Source organism: Triticum dicoccoides, chromosome 5A, assembly GCF_002162155.2.
Source record: "Triticum dicoccoides isolate Atlit2015 ecotype Zavitan chromosome 5A, WEW_v2.0, whole genome shotgun sequence".
NCBI lineage: Eukaryota > Viridiplantae > Streptophyta > Magnoliopsida > Poales > Poaceae > Triticum > Triticum dicoccoides.
This window is the reverse complement of record NC_041388.1, coordinates 339,996,244-340,021,457: the sequence shown is the minus strand read 5'-3', so window position 1 is coordinate 340,021,457 and position 25,214 is coordinate 339,996,244.

The window sequence follows — 25,214 nt, the reverse complement described above, 5'->3', positions numbered from 1 at the left end:
GGAATTTCAGAAGGCCACAGAGGTCCTGTGCGTTGACGGTGGTGCTTCTCTGCATACTTCGCACCGCCAACTCAAGCAGTGGATGCGGGAGGTTAATGCAGCGGAACCATCCGTAGAGTCATGCAAGCCTCTGAAATGGTCCAGCACGCCTATCATCTTCGACATTGAGGATCACCCTGATCGCGTAACTGCGGTCGGGTGCTTGCCGATGTTTGTTTCACCAACTATCCGCAACCTCAAGGTCACGAAGATGCTAGTTGACGGCGGGGCCGGCTTGAATCTGATCTCCTCCGCGGTCCTTCAGAAACTCCAGATCCCTGACAGCGAGCTCGAGGAGACCGGCACATTCCAAGGAATCAACCCGGGAAGGAGCAAGCCGAAGGGAAAGATCACGCTGCCGGTCACATTTGGTAGCGAGCTGAATTTCAGAACTGAGAGGGTCACATTTGACGTTGCCGATTTTCCATTGCCCTACAATGGGATCCTTGGCCGTCCAGCGCTCGCCAAGTTTATGGCAGCCTCTCACTATGCATACAACATGCTCAAGATGCCAGGCCCGATAAGTGTCATCTCTGTCCCCGGCGACAAGAAGGATGCCCTTATCTGCGCCGACAAGATCTACCGCGAAGCAGCAGCCGCAGTTGATCACAACACACTTGCCGCTGAAGCTCCCGGGGGGAAGAAGAAGACAAAGTCCGGCAAGAGCTCTGATGCCCACTCCGGCAAGCGCACCTCTTCGGAGTGCTGCGCTGCCGTCGAGGACGCACCATCGAGCTCCACTGGCGAGTGTAAGAAGGCAATAGCAGCTCCACCTGAGACGAAGAAGGTGTCCGCCAAGGAGGATGGCACTGGTGGTACCTTCACCATCAGTGCCACGCTTGACCCCAAATAGGAAAGCGCGCTCATTGCTTTCCTGCGGGCGAATGTCGACGTGTTTGCATGGCAACCGTCTGATATCCCCGGTGTTCCCAGGAAAGTGATTGAGCACCACCTTGCCGTCTGTCCTCATGCTCGGCCCGTCAAGCAGAAAGTCAGGAAGCAAGCAGTGGAGCGCCAAGAGTTCATTGCAGAAGAGATCAGGAAATTGGAAGCAGCAGGCCTAGTCAGAGGAGTGCTCCATCCCACGTGGTTGGCCAATCCTGTAGTCGTGCGCAAGGCGAACGGGAAATGGAGGCTTTGTATAGACTTCACTAATGTCAATAAAGCTTGTCCCAAAGATCCATTTCCCTTGCCGCGCATTGACCAGATTGTTGACTCCACAGTTGGATGTGATTTGCTTTCATTTCTTGATGCATATTCAGGATACCATCAAATCTTCATGGCAGAAGAGGATGAGGAAAAAACCGCATTTATCACCCCTTGCGGCACATACTGTTTTGTACGGATGCCCTTTGGGTTGAAGAATGCTGGTTCAACATTTGCAAGGGTAGTCCATGTCGCTTTTGAGCCACAGATACACAGAAATGTGGAAGCCTACATGGATGATATAGTGGTCAAGAGCAAGGACAAGGCTACCCTGATCCAAGATTTAGAAGAAACTTTTGCAAATCTGCGCAGGATCAACCTCAAGCTCAACCCCGAGAAGTGCGTGTTTGGAGTCCCTTCCGGCAAGCTTCTCGGGTTCTTTGTGTCTCAGCGGGGAATTGAAGCCAACCCCGACAAGATCAAGGCCATCGAGCAGATTGAAGCACCGAAGCGCGTCAAGGATGTGCGAAGGCTTGCCGGATGCGTGGCTGCTCTCAGCAGGTTTATCTCTAAGTCCGCAGAGCGCGCCTTGCCATTTTTCAAAATATTGAAAAAGGCAGGTCCAATGAAATGGACTCCGGAAGCGGAGGATGCGCTGCAGGACTTGAAGAGGTACCTGTCCTCCACTCCAATACTTGTCGCACCTAAGCCACAAGAGAAGTTGTTGCTGTACCTAACGGCAACCAATCAAGTGGTTAGTGCTGCGTTAGTAGCGGAGAGGAAGGCGGATGATGAGCCAGCGACCGCGACAAGTGAATCCAGCGACAAGCAGGGGGCTTCTCCGACAAGCTCTGGCCCCGACAAAGTTGAGTCTGCGCAGGCATGCAAGGAGGTGCAGAAGAAGATGGTGCAGCGCCCAGTTTACTTTGTCAGCTCCCTTCTTCAGGGGGCTAGGTCGAGGTACTCTGGTGTGCAAAAACTGCTTTTCGCACTTCTCATGGCCTCGAGAAAGCTGCGCCATTACTTCCAGGCACACGAGATCACAGTTGTCACTCGATTTCCGCTGAAGAGGATACTGCAGAATCCAGAAGCAACATGCAGGATTGTCGAGTGGGCATTGGAACTGTCAAGCTTTGGCCTCAAGTTTGAGAGCACTGCAACGATCCAAAGCAGGGCATTGGCAGAGTTCATAGCAGAGTGGACGCCAACCCCAGACGAAGAAATTCCAGAGACGAGCATCCCCGTCAAGGAGACAAGCAAAGAGTGGCTGATGTACTTTGATGGTGCCTTCTCGCTGCAAGGCGCCGGTGCTGGCGTGCTGCTTATCGCACCCACCGGAGAGCACCTCAAGTACGTAGTCCAGATGCACTTTCCCAAGGAGCAAGCAACGAACAATACTGCAGAGTATGAGGGTTTGCTTGCCGGCCTCAGAATCGCAGCCGACCTTGGGATCAAGAATCTCATTGTAAGGGGTGACTCGCAGCTTGTCGTCCGCCAAGTGAACAAGAAATACCATAGTCCATTGATGGAAGCTTATGTTGATGAAGTGAGAAAGCTAGAAGAACACTTTGACGGCCTGCAAATGGAGCATGTTCCGCGAGCTCAGAATGACATTGCTGATGGCCTGTCAAAGTGCGCTGCACTAAAGTTGCCTGTGGAACCAGGGATCTTTGTGCTCAAGCTGACTCAACCATCCGTGACACCATCAACTGGACAGAATAAGAAGAGGAAGTTGGTTTCTGGTGACTACTTTCCGGCAGAGCTTCCCAAAGCCGCCGCCAAGAAGATCCCCAAGATCGACGCCAAGAGTGCTGAGGAGCAGTCTGCTCCGGCGAACCTCTTGGTTTGTTCCGTTGAAGCAGATGCTCCCGACAAGTTTTGCTCCGGCAAGCTTGCCGAGGAATATCATGCTCCGGCCGAACCGCAGGTTCTTGCCGTAGAAGCGGATGTTCCCGCAGCAACAGATACGCCTTTAGTCCTTGTTGTCGAGCCACAAGCTCCAGCATGGGCGCAGCAGATTGTCCGTTTCCTTCAGACAGGAGAGCTTCCCGAAGAGTAAGAAGAAGCTGAAAGAGTAGCCCGGCAGTCAAGTATGTACAAGTTTGTCGACAACACACTGTACAAAATAAGACTCAACGGTGTGAAATTGAAGTGTATTCGCCGGGAAAATGGACAACAGCTGTTGGCAGAGATACATGGAGGCATATGTGGTCACCACATTGGCGCAAGAGCACTTGCCGGCAAAGCATTCCGACAAGGCTTCTTCTGGCCGACAGCCCTCCAGGATGCAACTGCACAAGTAACCAAGTGTGAAGCGTGCCAGTTCCATTCCAAACAGATACACCAGCCAGCTCAAGCTCTCCAGACGATCCCTTTATCCTGGCCATTTTTGGTCTGGGGGCTCGACATCCTCGGCCCCTTCCCCCGAGCTGTCGAGGGCTTTGAGTTCTTGTACGTTGCAATCGACAAGTTCACAAAGTGGCCGGAAGTGGAACCAGTGAGGAAGGTGACAGCACAGTCAGCAGTCAAGTTCTTCAGGTCGATTGTTTGCCGTTTCGGGATCTCTAACAGGATCATCACCGACAACGGCACGCAATTTACGAGCCGCACCTTCATGCAGTACGTCCAAGACCTTAGCGCCAAGGTATGCTTCGCTTCTGTTGCTCATCCGAGAAGCAACGGTCAAGCGGAGAGGGCAAATGCTGAAGTGCTGCGAGGCCTCAAGACCAGAACTTTCGACAGGCTGCACAAGTGCGGAAGAAACTGGATCGAGGAGCTGCCAGTGGTTCTTTGGTCGATCAGGACGACACCAAATCGAGCCACTGGCCAGACACCCTTCGCTCTAGTCTACGGAGCGGAGGCAGTTCTCCCCACGGAACTCGTTTACGGGTCACCTCAAGTGCTCGCTTATGATGAGCTCGAGCAAGAGCAGCTGCGACAAGATGACGCGCTGCTCCTTGAGGAAGACCGTCTTCAGGCTGCTGTGCGAGCCGCTCGCTACCAGCAAGCTTTGCGTCGCTACCATAGCCGCAAAGTTAAAGCCAGAAGCTTCGAGGAAGGCGACCTTGTTCTTCGGCGCGTTCAGTCCGCCAAGAATTCCAACAAGTTGACGCCGAAGTGGGAAGGCCCTTATCAGGTGAAACGAGTCACTAGGCCCGACGCAGTCCGCCTTGAGACCGAAGATGGCATTCCGGTGAGCAACTCCTGGAACATTGAACATCTTCGTAAGTTTTACCCGTAGGGCGCGGTTGCCGGAAGCTTTTCCGGCAACCACCTTTTGTACAAGTCTTGCCGCTGTTGCATGTAATCCTTTGTACAAAGCCGGGCGCAGACCCCGTGCACCAGTAAAGTTCATGTGCCCCGCACATCTTGTCAGTTTTTCTTTATGCTATAATCCTTTTTCGCATATATTATCTGACACTTTGTGCAGCACCAGACCCCGGTAAGCAATAACGAGCCCTAGGCTCCATATCATTACTTTATTTCTCTGTTTCTTTCTCAAAAGAAGGAAGGTTCCCTCGCCCACAAGGTTTACCAGGGGGGGAAGGAGAAGATAATGGTGTGGACCAGGCCGTTCAAGAAAGTTTCTCCTTGCCGGGAAGCAGACGACAGAAAAGCTAAGTTGCTAAAGCTTGAGCAATCAGTTTTTTAAGTTTTTGAGTTATTTTCCTTGAACGACCGTGCTTTGTATGGAAAACCTGTGCGCGGAGGAACCAACTCGTAGCTAGTTGCGCCCTTACTTTGTTTCGAGTCCGCTCAACAACTTAAGTGAGCTGCTAGCGCCCTTACTTTGCTTCGAGTCCGCTCAGCAACTTAAGTGAGCCGCTAGCGCCCTTACTTTGTTTCGAGTTTGCTCAACAACCTAAGTGAGCTGCAACTAGTTGCGACAAGGTTGCTTGTCGGTAGCGACCCCGCCAGCAGGCTGCTGAAGTTCCGCACTCGGCGCTCGCGGCAAGGGTGCCTGCACCGGCAAGTTTCCCTAGAAAGCGTAGGGCAGAACCATACAAAGCCAAGAGTCGAGTAAAGGAAGTAACACAGCAATTTTTTGCCTAAGATAGAGTTATATTAAAAAATAACTTGTCGCGCCTCTAATAAAGTGTTCCCATGACATGACTGGCAGCGACAAGAAAAGAAGAAAACGGACGGCCTAATCTACGCGACCGCCGTCAACCCTTTTGACCTCGTTCACCCTGTCCACAATGGGTGCGACGAGGGCCTTAAGTGCGTCAAGATCAGCGTCCGCCGGCAGCTTCTTGAGGACGTTGGTGAGGTTGAGGCCCGGATTGCGGAAGGCCACCTTCACCAGCACCTTCTCCAGAACTCCGGCACAAATCGAGCGTGACTCGTCGGCCAACTGCTTTGGGATCCGTTCTCGGAGTTGCTGGAGTGCCGCCGCCACGCCTTTGAAGAACAGAGTGAGCTTGGCGCTGGGTTGGAGGTTCTCGTCGGAGGAGGGCGGCGGAGGTTTCTGAGATTGCAACAGCGAATGACGAAGATGGAGGAAATGCCCCTGTTTCCCCTGCTTATAAAGAGGGACGGGGCGGACATTTCGGCCTTCCAAATAAACAACCACCCACGATCTCTCCCACGACGCCGCGTTTGACGCGTGCCGTTCTGGGCGTGCGCGGTGGGAGCAGAGAGATATGCGGCGTGACCTAGGCCGCGCGTGCCCGTGCACTGTTTTGGGCCTGGCCCAACAGCGCTCGGCACCGTGTATGGCCCAGGCCCGGGGGCTCCTGTCGGTGTACTAGAGTAGGGGTACCCTAGTATCCCGAACTTGTGCACGGGCAGTTGCAGCACCCCGCGGCAAGGCTTGTCGGGTGACCGCCAAGACCCTCCGTGGTTCCCTTGAAGACCATTCAAGAACAAAGTACTCAAACCAAGGCCCCGGCAAGAGGAGCTTGCCGGGAAGGCCGACCAAGGCCCCGGCAAGAGGAGCTTGCCGGGAAGGCCGACCAAGGCCCCGGCAAGAGGAGCTTGCCGGGAAGGCCGACCCAGGCCCCGGAAAGAGGATCTTGCCGGGAAGAGACAAGACCCCGGCAAGAGGAGCTTGCCGGGAAGGCCACTCAAGGCATATCAAGAAAGCTTGCCGCAACGCGCCCTGCGTCCCGGCAAGGCCCGGTGAGCAACAAGCTCCCAAACACGACAAGACGACGACCGTGGCAAGGAGCTTGCCGCGGGAAACCTCCACTTCGTGCCTGCGCTCCAGCACACCTGCTAACGTGTCGCTCTAGGACTCTCCCAAACACACGTGGCAGGATGCCGCGCAGCTAGGGGTGCGCGGTGGCAAGCAGAGATGAAGAGAAGGCCATCGTGGCAAACGGTGGCGCTCCTAACGGTCACTTTATGCACTGTTTAGGCAGCTCAGACGGGTATTCAATGACCTTGTCCCCTGCCGTCAGAGTTAGGTAGGGTGCACTGTATCCACAGTAGCGGTAGCTGCACCTACCGCATCCTTTTCCATTTTTACCCTTCTAGTCTACGTTGCTACCTGTCGGTGACCCCTTGAAAGTATAAAAGGAGGCCCAAGCGCAACGTAGAGGAGGTTCGGCCGGTTCGGCTCATTCGAAACACCAGAAACACTCCCACGCTCAGTCTGGCAGCGTCCATCGCTCCTGAGCAAGAATTCAATACACACAAACAAGCAGCAGTAGGGTTTCACGCATCCGTGCGGCCCGAAGCTGGGTAAAAACTGCTCGCGTGTACCGCCTCGATCCGCTCTTTGTGCGACCTCCGCCCCCCTCCGAACCGAAAGGGGCCCTGTCCCCATAGGTGTCGGTGGATCAGCCCTCCCCGACATATTGTGATTGTTAAACTTGTGCCAAAACTCCACTTCAACTTAAATAAATTAAAAACTGCAACTTTTAGCACTTAGTGTCTAATCACCCCCCCACCCTCTAGACACCTCTTCTCGATCCTTTCAATTGGTATCAGAGCTTTGGTCTCCATTGCTTTGGTTTAAACACCATTGGAGGAAGATGGATGAGTCTACTTTGGGGAGTCTTAGACATAGCTAGAGTGCCTATACTTGATGAAGAATATTTTCATGAGTGGAAAAATGAAATGCTTGAGATTTTCAATGAATATCATTTGAACAAGTACATTACTAGCTCTTGTGCACCTCATGTTAATCCTTTGCATCCTACCCTTGATGAGTCTATTGACATGATCCGCAACCTTAGAATTGTTAATCTTATCACTAGAGGCTTGCCTAGAAACTTGATTGAATGTTTGCCTACTCTTGATTTTGCCTACACTATATGGAGATTTCTTGAGGAACGCTTTCCAAATTATTCCTTCAAAAATCTAGATGAAATTCTCCATAAGTCTATTGCCTTGATTAAGATGAGTTCCAATGATCCCAAATTTGGTGACTGCTTATTTGAGCTTACTAATCTTACGAGTGCCAAAGGAGATGTTGGAATCATTAGCAATATCATTTCCAAAGCTATTAGAATTCATAAAGATAACCATAGAAATGATCATTTATCTAATGAATTACCCTCTCTAGGAATTGATCAATCACAAGATGATGTTGAACATGGATACTATGATGAGGATGATGATGACAGTGACTATGATCTTAATGATGCAATGAGACACTTTGCTCTTATGGCAAATCTTCGCGGCTACATGGCTGGAGGAAAGGAATGGGTTCTTGATAGTGGATGTACTGATCATATGACCGGAGATAAAGATATGTTCTGTGAGCTTGCTGAAAACGACGGCCCTCGAAAGTATGTCACCTTTGGTGATAACTCAAAGGGTAAGGTGGTTGGCCTCGGTAAGGTGGCCATCTCACATGATAGCTCCATACATAATGTCATGCTCGTTGAGTCTCTTGGGTACAATATACTTTCAGTATCTAGACTTGCTGATTTCGGTTTCAATGTCCTATTTACTGAAGTAGATTGCCAAGTGTTTCGAAGAGACAATCATAAAATGGCCTTTACCGGTATACATAGAGGTGATTTACATTGTTGATTTCACTAAAAAGGCTCAACCTAGAACTTTCTTAATTGGTAAATCTTCTAAAGGTTGGTTATGGCATAGACGATTAGGTCATGTTGGTATGCGAAACCTTGACAAGCTTATTAAAGGAAATCATATCCTTGGCGTTAACAATGTCATATTTGATAAGGATAGACTTTGCAGCACTTGTCAAGTAGGTAAACAGGTTGGAGGAAGGCATCCCGTGAAGAACATCATGACCACAAGGAGGCCACTCGAGCTACTTCACGCGGACCTTTTTGGTCCTAACGCTTACAAAAGTCTCGGTGGAAATTCTTTTGGTCTAGTTATAGTTGATGATTTTTCAAGATTTATGTGGGTGTTCTTTCTCGATGATAAATCGCAGGTCCAAAAGATCTTCAAAAACTTTGCTAGGAAGGACCAAAATCAATTTGAAGTGAAAATCAAGAAGGTCCGCAGCGACAACGGAATGGAGTTCAAGAACGCAAATGTGGACACCTTTCTTGACAAAGAAGGGATTTCACATGAGTTCTCGGCTACATACAGACCTCAACAAAATGGAGTTGTTGAGAGGAAGAACCGGACACTCATCAAAATGGCGAGAACGATGCTTGATGAGTACAAGACGCTAAAGCACTTTTGAGCGGAAGCGGTTGAGATAGCTTGTCATGCAACAAATCGCTTGTATCTTCACAAGCTACTCGGCAAGACGGCATATGAACTCCTCACAGGTAACAGACCACAAGTTGGATACTTTCGAGTATTCGGCTCAAAGTGCTACATTCTTGATAAGCATCATCATTCTAAATTTGCTCCTAAGTCTTATGAAGGTTTCCTACTTGGTTATGGCTCAAACTCTCACACATACCGTGTCTACAATAATTTCACCCGAAAGGTTGAAGAGACGGTAGATGTGAAGTTTGATGAATCTAACGGCTCGCAAGTAGAGCAATTGCCAATTGATGTAGGAGACAAAGACCCTTCGGAAGAAATCCAAGACTTGTCTATTGGCAAGATTCGTCCAACGGAGGTGAAGGAGAGTACCTCGTCCGTCCAAGTGGAAGCTTCTACCTCACGACAAGGTGAACCAAGAGTTGATATGGAAGCATCCACAAGTGGGACACACCAAGATGAAGAAAACAAGGAAGTGCACCAAGATGAACGCCAACAACCTCCTTCTCCACCACGACAAGAGAACGACAACGTCAACAACGAAGAAGGCCAAGAAGAAGAACAAGATGAAGAATATGTTCAACCAAGATCCAAACAAAAGCTTTCACGAGTTCGAGCAAGAATTGCTAAAGACCATTGATAACCCACAAGTATAGGGGATCGCAACAATTTTCGAGGGTAGAGTATTCAACCCAAATTTATTGATTCGACACAAGGGGAGCCAAAGAATATTCTCAAGTATTAGCAGTTGAGTTGTCAATTCAACCACACCTAGAAACTTAATATCTGCAACAAAGTGTTTAGTAGCAAAGTAATATGATAGTGGTGATAACGGTAGTAAAAGTAATATTTTTGGTATTTTGTAGTGATGATAGCAATTGCAACGGGAAAGTAAATAAGCAAAGAACAATATATGGAAAGCTCGTAGGCAATGGATCAGTGATGGAGAATTATGCCGGATGCGGTTCATCATGTAACAGTCATAACCTAGGGTAACACAGAACTAGCTCCGGTTCATTGATATAATGTAGGCATGTATTCCGAACATAGTCATACGTGCTTAAGGAAAAGAACTTGCATGACATCTTTTGTCCTACCCTCCCGTGGCAGCGGGGTCCTTACAGAAACTAAGGGATATTAAGGTCTCCTTTTAATAGAGAACCGGAACAAAGCATTAACACATAGTGAATACATGAACTCCTCAAACTACGGTCATCACCGGTAAGTATCCCGATTATTGTCACTTCGGGGTTAACAGATCATAACACATAATAGGTGACTATAGACTTGCAAGATAGGATCAAGAACACTCATATATTGATGAAAACATAATAGGTTCAGATCTGAAATCATGGCGCTCGGGCCCTAGTGACAAGCATTAAGCATAGCAAAGTCATAACAACATCAATCTTAGAACATAGTGGACACTAGGGATCAAACCCTAACAAAACTAACTCGATTACATGATAGATCCCATCCAACCCATCACCGTCCATCAAGCCTATGATGGAATTACTCACGCACGGCGGTGAGCATCATGAAATTGGTGATGGAGGATGGTTCATGATGATGATGGCGACGGATTCCCCTCTCCGGAGGCCCGAACGGACTCCAGATCAGCCCTCCCGAGAGGTTTTAGGGCTTGGCGGTGGCTCCGTATCGTAAAACGCGATGATTTCTTCTTCCTGATTTTTTTCACATCGAAACTCAATATATGGAGGTGGAGTTGGAGTCGGAGAGGCAACAGGGGGCCCACGAGGTAAGGGGCGCGCCCTAGGGGGCAGGCGCGCCCCCCACCCTCGTGGAGAGACGGTGGGCCCCCTGGCCTTCCTCTTTGGCAGGTATTTTTCTTATTTTCTGAAAAGTGTCTCCGTGAAGTTTCAGGTCATTCCGAGAACGTTTGCTCCTGCACATAAATAACACCATGGTAATTTTGCTGAAAACAGCGTCAGTCCGGGTTAGTTCCATTCAAATCATGGAAGTTAGAGTCCAAAACAAGGGCAAAAGTGTTTAGAAAAGTAGGTATGTTGGAGATGTATCAACTCCCCAAGCTTAAACCTTTGCTTGTCCTCAAGCAATTCAGTTGACAAACTGAAAGTGATAAAGAAAAACTTTTACAAACTCGGTTTGCTCTTGTTGTTGTAAATATGTAAGCCAGCATTCAAGTTTTCAGCAAATATTATAACTAACCACATTCGCAATAACGCATAGCACTCAAGTTTACTCATATCAATAGCATAATCAACTAGCGAGCCATAATAATAAAACTCGGATGACAACACTTTCTCAAAACAATCACAATATGATATAACAGGATGGTATCTCGCTAGCCCTTTCTGAGACCGCAAAACATAAATGCAGAGCACCTTTAAAGACCAAGGACTGACTAGACATTGTAATTCATGTTAAAAGAGATCCAGTCAAGTCATACTCAATGTAAACTAACAGGAATGAATGCAAATGACAGCGGTGCTCTCCAACTGGTGCTTTTTAATAAGAGGATGACGACTCGGCATAAAAGTAAATAGATAGGCCCTTCGCAAAGGGAAGCAAGGATTTGTAGAGGTGCGAGAGCTTTGTTTTGAAACAAAGGTGAATAATATTTTGAGCAGTATACTTTCATTGTCAACATAACAACCAAGAGATGGCGATATCTTCCATGCTACACACATTATAGGCGGTTCCCAAACAGAATGGTAAAGTTTATACTCCCCCTTCCACCACAAGCATAAATCCATGGCTTGCTCGAAACAACGAGTGCCTCCAACTAACAAGAGTCCCAGGGGGAGTTATGTTTGCAATTATTTTGATTTAGTTTGCATAAAGCATGGGACTGAGCATCCTGGTAACCAGCCATTTATCTCGTGAGTGAGGAGCGGAGTCCACTCCTCTTGAGAATAACCCGCCTAACATGGAAGATACAGGCAACCCTAGTTGATACATGAGCTATTCGAGCATACAAAACAGGATATTTATTTGAAGGTTTAGAGTTTGGCACATACAAATTTACTTGGAATGGCAGGTAGATACCGTATACAGGTAGGTATAGTGGACTCATGTGGAATAGCTTTGGGGTTTAAGGGATTTGGATGCACAAGCAGTATTCCCGCTTAGTACAGGTGAAGGCTAGCAAAAGACTGGGAAGCGACCAGCTAGAGAGCGACAACAGTAATGAACATGCATTAAACTTAATCAACACTGAATGCAAGCATGAGTAGGATAATCCACCATGAACATAAATATCGTGAAGGCTATGTTGATTTTGTTTCAACTACATGCGTGAACATGCACCAAGTCAAGTCACTTAAATCATTCAGAGGAGGATACCACCCTATCATACCACATCATAACCATTTTAATAGCATGTTGGCACGCAAGGTAAACCATTATAACTCATAGCTAATCAAGCATGGCACAAGAAACTATGATCTCTAGTTATCATTGCAAACATGTTTATTCATAATAGGCTGAATCAGGAACGATGAACTAATCATATTTTACAAAAATAAAAGAGGTCGAGTTCATACCAGCTTTGCTCATCTCAGTCAGTCCATCATATATCATCATAATTGCCTTTCACTTGCAAGACCGAACGATGTGAATAATAATAATAGTGCACGTGCATTGGACTAAGCTGGAATCTGCAGGCATTCAATAAACAGGAGAAGACAAGGCAATATGGGCTCTTTTGTCAGATCAACAATAATGCATATAAGAGCCACTTCAACAATTTAATTATGGTCTTCTCCTATCGACCCCCAAAGAAAAGAAAAGAAATAAAACTATTTACACGGGAAAGCTCCCAACAAGCAAAAGAAGAACAGGAAATCTTTTTTAGGTTTTCTTTTTAATTACTACTACAAGCATGGAAAGTAAACTGATTAAAAGCTACAACTATTTTTTTTGTTTTTCTTAAGGTTTATTAAACACACAAGAAGAAAGCATAAAAAGGAAAATAAGCTAGCATGGATGATACAATGAAAAAGTATGAGCACCGACATCTAGCAATGAGTGTGTGAGCATAAATGTAATGTCGGTGAGAAAAATATACTCCCCCAAGCTTAGGCTTTTGGCCTAAGTTGGTCTATGGCCACGGCTGGCCTGGCGGGTATCCATAATAATAGTTGGGGTCGTACTGTGATGCAAAAGAGGAAGACTCCGATTGCCACTAGCTGACAATCATCTCCGAATCCCACTGGTAATTAGATTGTCGTGAAGTATCAAATTGTGGTTCCGCTCTGGCTCCTCGGCTGGTGCAGGGTTCCGGTAGGCGTGGATAGCCGTCAACGGAACAAGGTACGTGCCTACAGTCAAATCAAACAAAGAAGGAGCAGGCAAGGTAATAGTCTCAGGATGATGTTTATTAATGAACAATTTATATTTAAGCTCTCCTTCCCTATTCTTAACAATAAAATCATGTGCTACCATACTTTTATAATCTAGATAAACACGAGGCCGCACTTTTTCTTCCTTCTTAGCATGCCTAATAGGTATGTTAAAATGTGCAGCTAGGCATGTAGCATAGATGCCTCCAAAGATGGGGCCCTTGGTACGGTTCAGACTTAATCGTTTGGCAATAATGCCACCCATACTGAAAGAGTTATCACCGTATAAACCGTGGTGCAAAATAATAATATCAGGGATACTCAGGTTTCCATAGTTTCCGCGACCAATTAAGCAATGACTAGCAAATAATGCAAAATAACGTAAAACAGGAAAGTGAATGCTAGTGATTCGTGCATCGGAAAGCTTCCTTGTTTCCCCTACAGTGATAGTGTCAATAAATCCCTCCACATCATCATGATGTGGTTCTTCTGTATTGCCCTCAAAAGGGACTAAACAAATCCGGCAGAAATCATAAAGTGACATCTCCTTATGCTCATCATATAAATGAAACTCCACCGTAGGTGGTGAGTTCCTAGAATGAAAATGAAAGTTTTGCACAAAGGTATTTGTGAGCAAGAGATATTGATCGCATTGGTCGTGGAGGAACGCGGTAAGGCCTGTAGTCTGAGCCAATTCATGAAAATCTTCATAAATCCCGGCTGCTCTTAAGAAATCCTCGGAAGGCCATTCACACGCCCGAACCTCCGCGGTGCGAGGCAGATTATACTTAGGCTTTGGTGCCTTTTCCTTCGAGCTTTGACTCGATGAGCCCCTCAAAAGTCTCCTTGTCATTTTCTGAAAAATTCTGAAATTTTTAGTAACTTCAAAATAAAAGTAAACCAAACTCAATAATATTGATAGTAACTAATCCTACAAGTGCCTAGGGCCTATATCATGCATCAAAACTACTTGGAACCATATAAGTTTGACATGCAAGCTCAAGAACAGGGTCACCTAAGCAGCAAAAATTTGCAATGAATAAAGCACTAGAACAAAAACTAATTGGACCAATGGAGGAGTCACATACCAAGGAACAATCTCCCCAAGCAGTTTTGTGACAGGTGCTTTGAGCAAGGAGATCGAAAATGGCAGCAAAATGAGCTTGGACTCGGGTTTGAGCTGGTTATTCGTGTTTGGGGGAGGAAGATAAAGTGTATGGGTGAAAGGATAAGTGGAGGAGGGCCACCATGGGCCCACGAGGCAGGGGGCGCACCCTAGGGGGGTGGGCGTGCCCTCCACCCTCGTGGCAAGGTGGTTGGCCCCCCTAGTGTGTTCTTTGTTCCATAAATCCTCAAATGTTGTAGAAAAAATCATATTTAATTTTCAGGGCATTTGGACAACTTTTATTTTCGAGGTATTTTTATATTGCACGGATAATCAGATAATAGACAGACAAATGATTATTTTATTTAATTTAATTTAAATAACAGAAAGTAAAAGTGGGATAAAGGAAGTTGTGCCTTCTAGTTTCATCCATCTCATGATCATCAAAAGAATCCACTAACAAGGTTGATCAAGTCTTGTTAACGAACTCATTCCGAATAACATGGAACCGGAGAAATTTCGAATAACACTATGTTACCTCAACGGGGATATGCACATCCCCAATAATAAGAATATCATATTTCTTCTTGACAGTAGGAAGAGGAAATTCAAAACCTCCAAATATAATCGATGGAATTTTTCCAATAGAGTTGATACTATGAACTTGAGGTTGTTTCCTCAGAAAGTGTACCGTATGCTCATTACCATTAACATGAAAAGTGACATTGCCTTTAGAGCAATCAATAACAGCCTCTGCAATATTCAAAAAGGGTCTTCCAAGAATAATAGACATACTATCGTCCTCAGGAATGTCAAGAATAACAAAGTCCGTTAAAATAGTAACGTTTGCAACTACAACAGGCACATCCTCACAAATACCGACAGGTATAGCAGTTGATTTATCAGCCATTTACAAAGATATTTCAGTGGGTATCAACTTATTCAAATCAAGTCTACGATATAAAGAGAGAGTCATAACACTAACACCGGCTCCAAGATCACATAAAGCAGTTTTAACATAGTTTCTTTTAATAGAGCATGGTATAGTGGGTACTCCTAGATCTCCAAGTTTCTTTGTCATTCCACCCTTAAAAGTGTAATTAGCAAGCATGGTGGAAATTTCAGCTTCCGATATCTTTCTTTTATTTGTAATGATATCTTTCATGTACTTAGCATAAGGATTGGTTTTGAGCATATCAATTAATCGCATACGCAAAAAGATAGGTCTAATCATTTCAGCAAAGCGCTCAAAATCCTCATCATCCTTTTTCTTGGATGGTTTGGGAGGAAAAGGCATGGGTTTCTGAACCCAAGGCTCTCTTTCTTTACCATGTTTCCTAGCAACAAAGTCTTTTTTATCATAATGTTGATTCTTTGATTGTGGGTTATCAAGATCAACAGCAGGTTCAATTTCTATATCATTATCATAACTAGGTGGAGCATCATTATGAACATTATTATTAGCATTATCACTAGTTTCAGGTTCATTACCAGGTTGTGTTTCAGCATCAGAAATAGAAATATCATTTGGATTCTCACGTGTTTCAACAATAGGATCACTAGAAGCATGCAAAGTCCTATCATTTTTCTTTTTCTTCTTTTTAGACGAACTAGGTGCATCTATATTATTTCTCTGAGAATCTTGCTCAATTCTCTTAGGGTGGCCTTCGGGATACGATGGTTCCTGAGTCATTCTACCACCTCTAGTCATAACTGTAATAGCATTATCATTATTCTTATTATTCAATTCATTGAGCAAATCATTTTGAGCTTTAAGTACTTGTTCTACTTGAGTGGTAACCATAGAAGCATGTTTACTAATAAGTTTAAGTTCACTTTTGGCATTAGCCATATAATCACCCAAGTGTCCAAGCATATTTGAATTGTATTTTAATTGTCTACCAAAATAAGCATTAAAATCTTCTTGCTTAGTCATAAATTTATCAAACTCATCTAAGCATGGGCTAGCAATTTTAGTAAATGGGATTACAGCTTTATCATATCTATAGAGAGGATTTACCTTTACTACCCGTGTCGGGTTATCAAGACCATGAGTTTCTTCAATAGGTAAAGGATTTGGATTATACGTTTCTTCAACAGGCGGTAAATTAAGACCATGTATTTCTTCAACAGGAGGTAGATTCTTAACATCTTCAGCTTTAATACCTTTTTCTTTCATAGATTTCTTTGCCTCTTGCATATCTTTAGGACTGAGAAATAGAATACCCCTCTTTTTCGGAGTTAATTTAGGAATAGGCTCAGGAATTGGCTCCGGAAGTGTCCAATTATTTTCATTTGTCAACATATTATTCAATAGAATTTCAGCTTCATCCGGTGTTCTTTCCCTGAAAACAGAACCAGCACAACTATCCAGGTAATCTCTGGAGGCATCGGTTAGTCCATTATAAAAGATATCAAGTATTTCATTATTCTTAAGAGGATGATCAGGCAAAGCATTAAGTAATTGGAGAAGCCTTCCCCAAGCTTGTGGGAGACTCTCTTCTTCAATTTTCACAAAATTATATATATCCCTTAAAGCAGCTTGTTTCTTATGAGCAGGGAAATATTTAGCAGAGAAGTAATAAATCATATCCTGGGGACTACGCACACAACCAGGATCAAGAGAATTAAACCATACCTTAGCATCACCCTTTAATGAGAACAGAAATATTTTAAGGATATAAAAGTAGCGAGTTCTCTCATCTTTAGTGAACAGGGTAGCTATATCATTCAATGTAGTAAGATGTGCCATAATAGTTTCAGATTCATAACCATGAAAAGGATTAGATTCAACCAAAGTAATTATATCAGGATCAACAGAGAATTCATAATCCTTATCAGTAACAAAGATAGGTGAAGTAGCAAAAGCAGGGTCAGGTTTCATTCTAGCATTTAGAGATTGCTTACTCCATTTAGCTAATAATCTTTTAAGTTCAGTTCTATTTCTGCGAGCTAAAATAGCTAAAGAAGCATCTTGATGAAAAACATAACCCTTAGGAATGGCAAGTGGTTCTTCATCATCAGTATCATCAGATTCAATATTTTCAATTTCTCTAGCCCTAGCAAGTTGTTCATCAAGAAAATCACTAAGTGGCACAGTAGTATTAGGCATAGAGGTAGTTTCATCATAACTATCATGCATAGCAGAAGTGGCATCATCAGTAACATGCGACATATCAGAACGAATAGCAGAAGCAGGTGTAGGTGTCGCAAGCTTACTCAAAACAGAAGGTGAATCAAGTGCAGAGCTAGATGGCAGTTCCTTACCTCCCCTCGTAGTTGAGGGATAGATCTTGGTTTTTGGATCTCTCAAGTTCTTCATAATGATAAGCAGATATATATCCCAAGTGACTCAAAGAATAGAGCTATGCTCCCCGGCAACAGCGCTAGAAAATAGTCTTGATAACCCACAAGTATAGGGGATCGCAACAGTTTTCGAGGGTAGAGTATTCAACCCAAATTTATTGATTCAACACAAGGGGAGCCAAAGAATATTCTCAAGTATTAGCAGCTGAGTTGTCAATTCAACCACACCTGGAAACTTAATATCTGCAGCAAAGTGTTTAGTAGCAAAGTAATATGATAGTGGTGATAACGGTAGCAAAAGGTAACAGTAGTAAAAGTAATAGTTTTGCTATTTTGTAGTGATGATAGCAATTGCAGCGGGAAAGTAAATAAGCGAAGAACATTATATGGAAAGCTCGTAGGCAATGGATCAGTGATGGAGAATTATGCTGGATGTGGTTCATCATGTAACAGTCATAACCTAGGGTGACACAGAACTAGCTCCAGTTCATTGATATAATGTAGGCATGTATTCCGAACATAGTCATACGTGCTTATTGGAAAGAACTTGCATGCCATCTTTTGTCCTACCCTCCCGTGGTAGCGGGGTCCTTACGGAAACTAAGGGATATTAAGGTCTCCTTTTAATAGAGAACCAGAACAAAGCATTGACACATAGTGAATACATGAACTCCTCAAACTACGGTCATCACCGGTAAGTATCCCGATTATTGTCACTTTCGGGTTAACGGATCATAACACATAATAGGTGACTATAGACTTGCAATATAGGATCAAGAACACTCATATATTGATGAAAACATAATAGGTTCAGATCTGAAATCATGGCACTCGGGCCCTAGTGGCAAGCATTAAGCATAGCAAAGTCATAGCAACATCAATCTCAGAACATAGTGGACACTAGGGATCAAACTCTAACAAAACTAACTCGATTACATGATATATCCCATCCAACCCATCACCGTCCAGCAAGCCTACGATGGAATTACTCACGCACGGCGGTGAGCATCATGAAATTGGTGATGGAGGATGGTTTATGATGACGATGGCGACGCATTCCCCTCTCTGGAGCCCCGAACGGACTCCAGATCAGCCCTCCCGAGAGGTTTTAGGGCTTGGTGGCGGCTCCATGTCGTAAAACGCGACGATTTCTTCTCCCTGATTTTTTTCTCATCGAAACTCAATATATAGAGGTGGAGTTGGAGTCGGAGAGGCAACAGGGGGCGCACGAGGTAGGGGGCGCGCCCCCACCCTCGTGGAGAGACGGTGTCCCCCCTGGCCTTCATCTTTGGCAGGTATTTTTCTTATTTTTTGAAAAGTGTCTCCGTGAAGTTTTAGGTCATTTTGAGAACATTTGCTCCTGCACATAAATAACACCATGGTAATTCTGCTGAAAACAGCGTCAGTCCGGGTTAGTTCCATTCAAATAATGCAAGTTAGAGTCCAAAACAAGGGCAAAAGTGTTTGGAAAAGTAGATACATTGGAGACGTATCAACCATCCTGTCGAGCAAATCTACAATGATATCCAAACTGGGAGAATCACTCACTCAAAAACTCATTTAGCTAACTTTTGTGAACACTATTCATTCATCTCTAGCATTGAACCTATGAAGGTTGAAGAAGCTTTGGAAGATCCGGATTGGATAAATGCCATGCATGAAGAGCTACACAACTTTGAGAGAAATCAAGTTTGGACATTAGTTGAGAAGCCTGACAACAGCCACAACATCATCAGTACCAAAGTGGTGTTTCGCAACAAGCAAGATGAAGATGGACAAGTAGTTCGCGACAAAGCACGTCTCGTCGCCCAAGGCTACACTCAAGTCGAAGGTATGGACTATGGTGAGACATATGCCCCCGTTGCTAGACTTGAGTCCATTCACATCTTACTTGCCTATGCTAATCATCATGATATCACCTTGTACCAAATGGACATTAAAAGTGCTTTTCTGAATGGTGAAATAGAGGAGGAAGTTTATGTTAAGCAACCTCCCGGATTTGTCAATCCTAAGAAACCTAATCATGTTTACAAACTTCACAAAGCTCTTTATGGTCTTAAACAAGCTCCTAGAGCATGGTATAAATGCTTGACCAAGTTCCTTATTGAAAAAGGCTTTGAAATTGGAAAAATAGATTCTACTCTTTTTACTAAAAGGGTTAATGGAGAACTATTTGTGTGCCAAATCTATGTCGATGATATTATATTTGGATCAACTAACCCTCATTTTAGTGAAAAGTTTGGAAAGCTAATGTCGGAGAAGTTTGAGATGTCGATGATGAGTGAACTCAAATTCTTTCTTGGTTTGCAAATCAAGCAAACTAAGGAAGGTACCTTTGTCTCTCAAACGAAGTACACCAAGGACTTATTCAAGAAGTTAAATATGCAAGAATGCAAAGGTATGACTACACCCATGCCTACCAGTGGACATCTTGATTTAACCAAAGATGGTGAACCGGTTGATCAAAAGGTTTATCGCTCTATGATTGGTTCATTGTTATATCTATGTGCTTCACGTCCCAATATTATGTTAAGTGTGTGCATGTGTGCACGATATCAAGCCGCTCCTAAAGAATGTCATCTTAAGGCCGTGAAAAGGATAGTGAGATACTTAATCCATACACCAAATTTTGGCATTTGGTATCCAAAGAGGGCCTCCTTTGATCTTGTTGGCTACTCTGACTCGGACTATGTCGGTGACAAGGTTGATAGAAAGTCCACTTTGGGTACTTGTCAATTTCTTGGTAGATCTCTTGTATCTTGGTCTTCCAAAAAACAAAACTCGGTATCCTTATCCACCGCCGAAGCGGAATACATTACCGCTGGATCATGTTGTGCTCAATTACTTTTGATGACCCAAACTCTTAAAGATTATGGGATATATGTGAAACATGGTCCATTACTTTGTGACAATGAAAGTGCTATTAAGATTGCTCACAATCCCGTGCAACATTCTTGAACTAAGCATATTGAAGTTCGTCATCATTTCATTCAAGATCATGTTGCCAAAGGGGACATTAATCTTAAGCATGTTCGCACCGAAAAGCAGTTAGCTGGTATATTCACGAAACCACTTGATGAGAAAGTGTTTTGCAGGTTAAGAGGTGAATTGAACATCATTGATGCTCCAAACTTGGAGTAGGAACTCCATTTTATACATGCAAGGCGTGAGCCTATGACTAATCCTTGATATTTCTCTTATGTTGACTATCTTATGTCTTGGATATATTTGCACCTTGCATGTTATCTAACCCGTGTAGGTACTTGGATGAATCTAAATCTATGAAATTGCAACTCACTCACATCTTGAGCAATTTCTATATCACCAAGTCTCTACACAATGGTGGATGAAGACAAGGAAGCACGCAACCATTCAAACATATCCTTTGACAAACTTTATGTTGAGTTTCATGATTGTCATTTTGGATACACAAGTGCTCTTCCTTGCAAGAACTAACCCATGTAGGTAGATGAACTCAAACTCCAAGTAGTGCTCCCAACTCTTGATGAGCTACATCAACCTTGAGCAACCCACACAAGTTCAACTACATGATCATGATCAACGCCACCACCCAAGGTATGTTATTCCATCTTAGAGAAGCTTCACTCCAAGTCATGATTCAACGCAACTCGACAAGATGTGAATACATCAAAAAGCTTAAACGAAAAATGGTAACCCCATTTTGAGCTTAAACGATGAGTATGACCTATGATCAAGTGATCTCACTTAACTCCTAAGTCAATATACTCTAACATAGGTGACTTTGTCGCCGACCAATTCTAGATGAGGTTCTCTTGTGTTCTTTTTGTGCTCTTGCATTTATCTCATGCAGATTTGTTTCCAACTTCATCTAGACTTCTTTTTAGTTTCTTTTATTTTCTACTTGGCATTCCTTGTATCAAATTCATTGCAAATCTTTCAGTTAATTCCTTGCAAATCCTTGTGAGATCTTACTTGTCTAGTGAGTTGAGGTGACAAGTGTTTTCTCTACGTTGAACTCGGTCTCACCGGTCTGATGCTTTCGGTACAACCGAATGCTCTCGGCACAACCGAACCATATGACTCGGTGTCACCGATTTCACTACAGGAAAGACATCTTGCCACTTGTTTCTGCATTCTTTTTGATCCAGCTCCACTCAATGAATCTTGTCCTCGACCAGCATCCCATTCAACTTGCTGCTTTGTTCTGTGACTCAAGGACCAAACCCATCATGACAAAATCCAGAAGAACCCTTCTTTGAAATTGATTTCAAAGGGGGAGAGAGAGATCACATCAAAGCTTAATCATATCTATAGGGGGAGAGAATACTCAAGGGAATAAAGAGTAATCATCAAGGACCCCAGATGCTTGGTGTTCAAGAGAGAAGTCACATGTCTTCAAGAGGGGAAAGACATGTTCATATTTGCTCGTTTGCATTAGCTCTGTTTGTTTCCTTTGAGCTCTGACTTTGCTCTGATTTTCTGTTTCCTATCTTCTCCCAGTATCCCATGCTAGATTCAGGGGGAGCAAGACATCTAAGGGGAGGAAATCCTTGAATTTATTGCACATCTTTACCTTTGGGGACATGTCTATATCCAGTGTGGTACTTAGTACTCACTCTACATGTCATCCCAGTCTTGGTACTCTTGTGGTTTCTTTTGTTTGCTCTGGCCAGTATGTGTCTCTGTGTTATCTAACCTTGTTTACGCAGGTTCATTCCATCCTAAGACAACTCAAGACCACAAGGTAAGTATATGCATCACAGTCATGTGTATGAGAAATTCTTGATGATGTACATAATGTTTGCAAGAAGGTCTCATGAGCATGAAGGTACATTTCTCATATTCACATCATTTTCCCTGATGCACATAGCCAAGATACATGTAACACATTGCTTACTCTGTCATGTTTATGCATTCACACGCTTCCATATTCCATATTCACATGATTGCATACATGTAGGGGGAGCCTATGCATGTTACATGTCTTTCCAAAGCTTTACTTACTATTCTCTATATATTTATCTAAATCTTTGATGTATGTTGTCATCAATTACCAAAAAGGGGGAGATTGAAAGCACAAGTGCTCCCTAGGTGGTTTTGGTAATTAATGTCCACATATCTCTTGTTGGACTAACACTTTTACCTAGTATGTTTCAGATAAGTTCAACAATGAAGTGGCATGGACTAGAGGATTGCAATAGAGGTTAATCATAAGTGGGATGCTTGTCCAAGTAAGGACAATACCCAAGCACCGATCCACCCACATACCAAATTATCAAAGTACCGAACGCGAATCATATGAGCGTGATGAAAACTAGCTTGACAATATTCCCATGTGTCCTCGGGAGCGCTTTTCTCTATATAAGAGTTTGTCCAGGCTTGTCCTTTGCTAAAAAAGGATTGGGCCACCTTGCTGCACTTTATTTACTTTTGTTACTTGTTGCTCGTTACAAATTATCCTATCACAAAACTATCTGCTACTACTTACTTCAGTACTTGCAGAGAATACCTTGCTGGAAACCGCTTATCATTTCCTTCTGCTCCTCGTTGGGTTCGACACTCTTACTTATCGAAAGGACTACGATAGATCCCCTATACTTGTGGGTCATCAAGACTCTTTTCTGGCGTCGTTGCCGGGGAGTGAAGCGCCTTTGGTAGGTGGAATTTGGTAAGGAAAAATTTATATAGTGTGCTGAAATTTACTGTCACTTGTTACTATGGAAAGTAATCCTCTAAGGGGCTTGTTCGGGGTATCTTCACCCCGACCATGTAGCGACCAGACATCAAACAGTCTGATCTCTATGCTCCGGTGTCATCCCTGGATCAGTAATGCTGACACCACACAGTACTCGGAAGATTTATAACAGAGTAGCAATCACACACTTATTACATCGAGTGTCTCATAAGAGAACTTATTACAATAAATATGGCTTAAGGCCATCTAATAACGATAACAGCGGAAGGCTTGGAAGATAAGTGAGTCCATCAACTCCAACGACATCACTGAGTATAGAACCACGACCTAAAAACTCCTTAATCATCGTCTGAAAAGTCTGCAACACTAACGTTGCAGCCCGAAAACGGGTCAGCACATGGAATATGCTGGCAAGGTAACACATAGAGAGTAATGGAATGAAACAGCTATACTATATACATATTTGGCTGGTGGAAAGCTATATGGTTACAGTTTTGTGTAAAGCCAATTTTTCCCTACTGCAAAGGAATAAATTTATTTAACTATCATGGTGGTTGTTAAACATTGAGAATGGTTGGCAGCATTCTCAATCCCAATTAAGCATCATCTTTAACATAGCCCAACAAAATTAATTTAGAGTAACATGTTGAGATTCACATGAAAATCCAAGTACTAGATACTCAAGATGTCCATAACCGGGGACACGGCTAATCATGATCAGTTTATTACACTCTGTAGAGGTTTGCGCACTTTTCCCCATAAGACTCGATCGCCTCCGTTTGGTTTCTCGCACTACATGGTGTTTGAGAAGACGGATGACCGAGACATAGTCTTTCAGAAGCGCTAGCAACTTACGATCGGGTAGACCGTACCACCTACATCCCCTACATCTGCTAGTCTACCACTGTAAGAGTTCGCACAACTTAGTCAACTATGCTAGAGCCCATAATAGCTTGTGGCTGCACACGGAAGTTTCTAGTATGAATAGTCTCATGATCCCTTTGAGCCTGGGTGGCGGTCCAAAAGAAAACAGGCAAGTCCTGGAATGCCCAGGTGCCTCAATCCACCCAGATGTGTGTTTAAGTTGCCAGCTTAGATAAACCATTAATTAACAAACTCACATCTGTCATGGATATCACTCACCTAATCCACGTCTACTAGCATAGCATGGCATAATAAGCAAACGTAGAAGTAACTCCCAAAGGTTTGATAATAAACAGGTAATAGGTACTACCTCAACTACTTCCCATCCCACAATTTAATTAGATCCTAATCATGCAATGTGTGAGGATTGATCTAATTCAATAAAACTGGGTAGTAGGAAAGGTATGATCAAAGTGTTATTTGCCTTGCTGATGATCCGCAAAACCTAACAATTCGAAGTAACAGGCAGCGCACTCCGGGTATTCTATCGCAGACAAACAACCAAGCACACAATAAGTACTTATCTAATGCACAAGTAAAACTCAAATAAGAGATCTAACCAGAAGGTTCAACTTAAGAACTCCGGTTGGCAAAAAGAAACAAATCGAACGAAGCAACGAAAGTCAAACAGCGAAAGAAAACAACTTCATTCTAGTAATCTGGATCTAGGGCAAATTTTACAGTAGCAAAATCTTGTTTAAGTTGGTTAAACGGATAGAGGGTTTCGAGACGAAACTCTAGGCGCTTGAATCGCCTGATTCCGATAAACGAGCGAAAAGTTATACTAAAACGAAAATCGGATGAGGAATCGCGATCAGAAAAATCACGGATTTAATCCGAGAAAAAGAAAAACGACGAACACTCGCTAGAACGAACGAACGGACGAACGCTCGCTATTTAAATAAACCGGAAAAACCAATCTATTTAAAAAAACGAATCTAAAAAAACCGTTGGAAAAACCGACGAAAAACCGATCTATTTTAAAAAAAACGATGGCACGGAAGTCGAGGCGGCGGCGAACCTCGGCGGTGGTGTCCGGCGGCGGCGG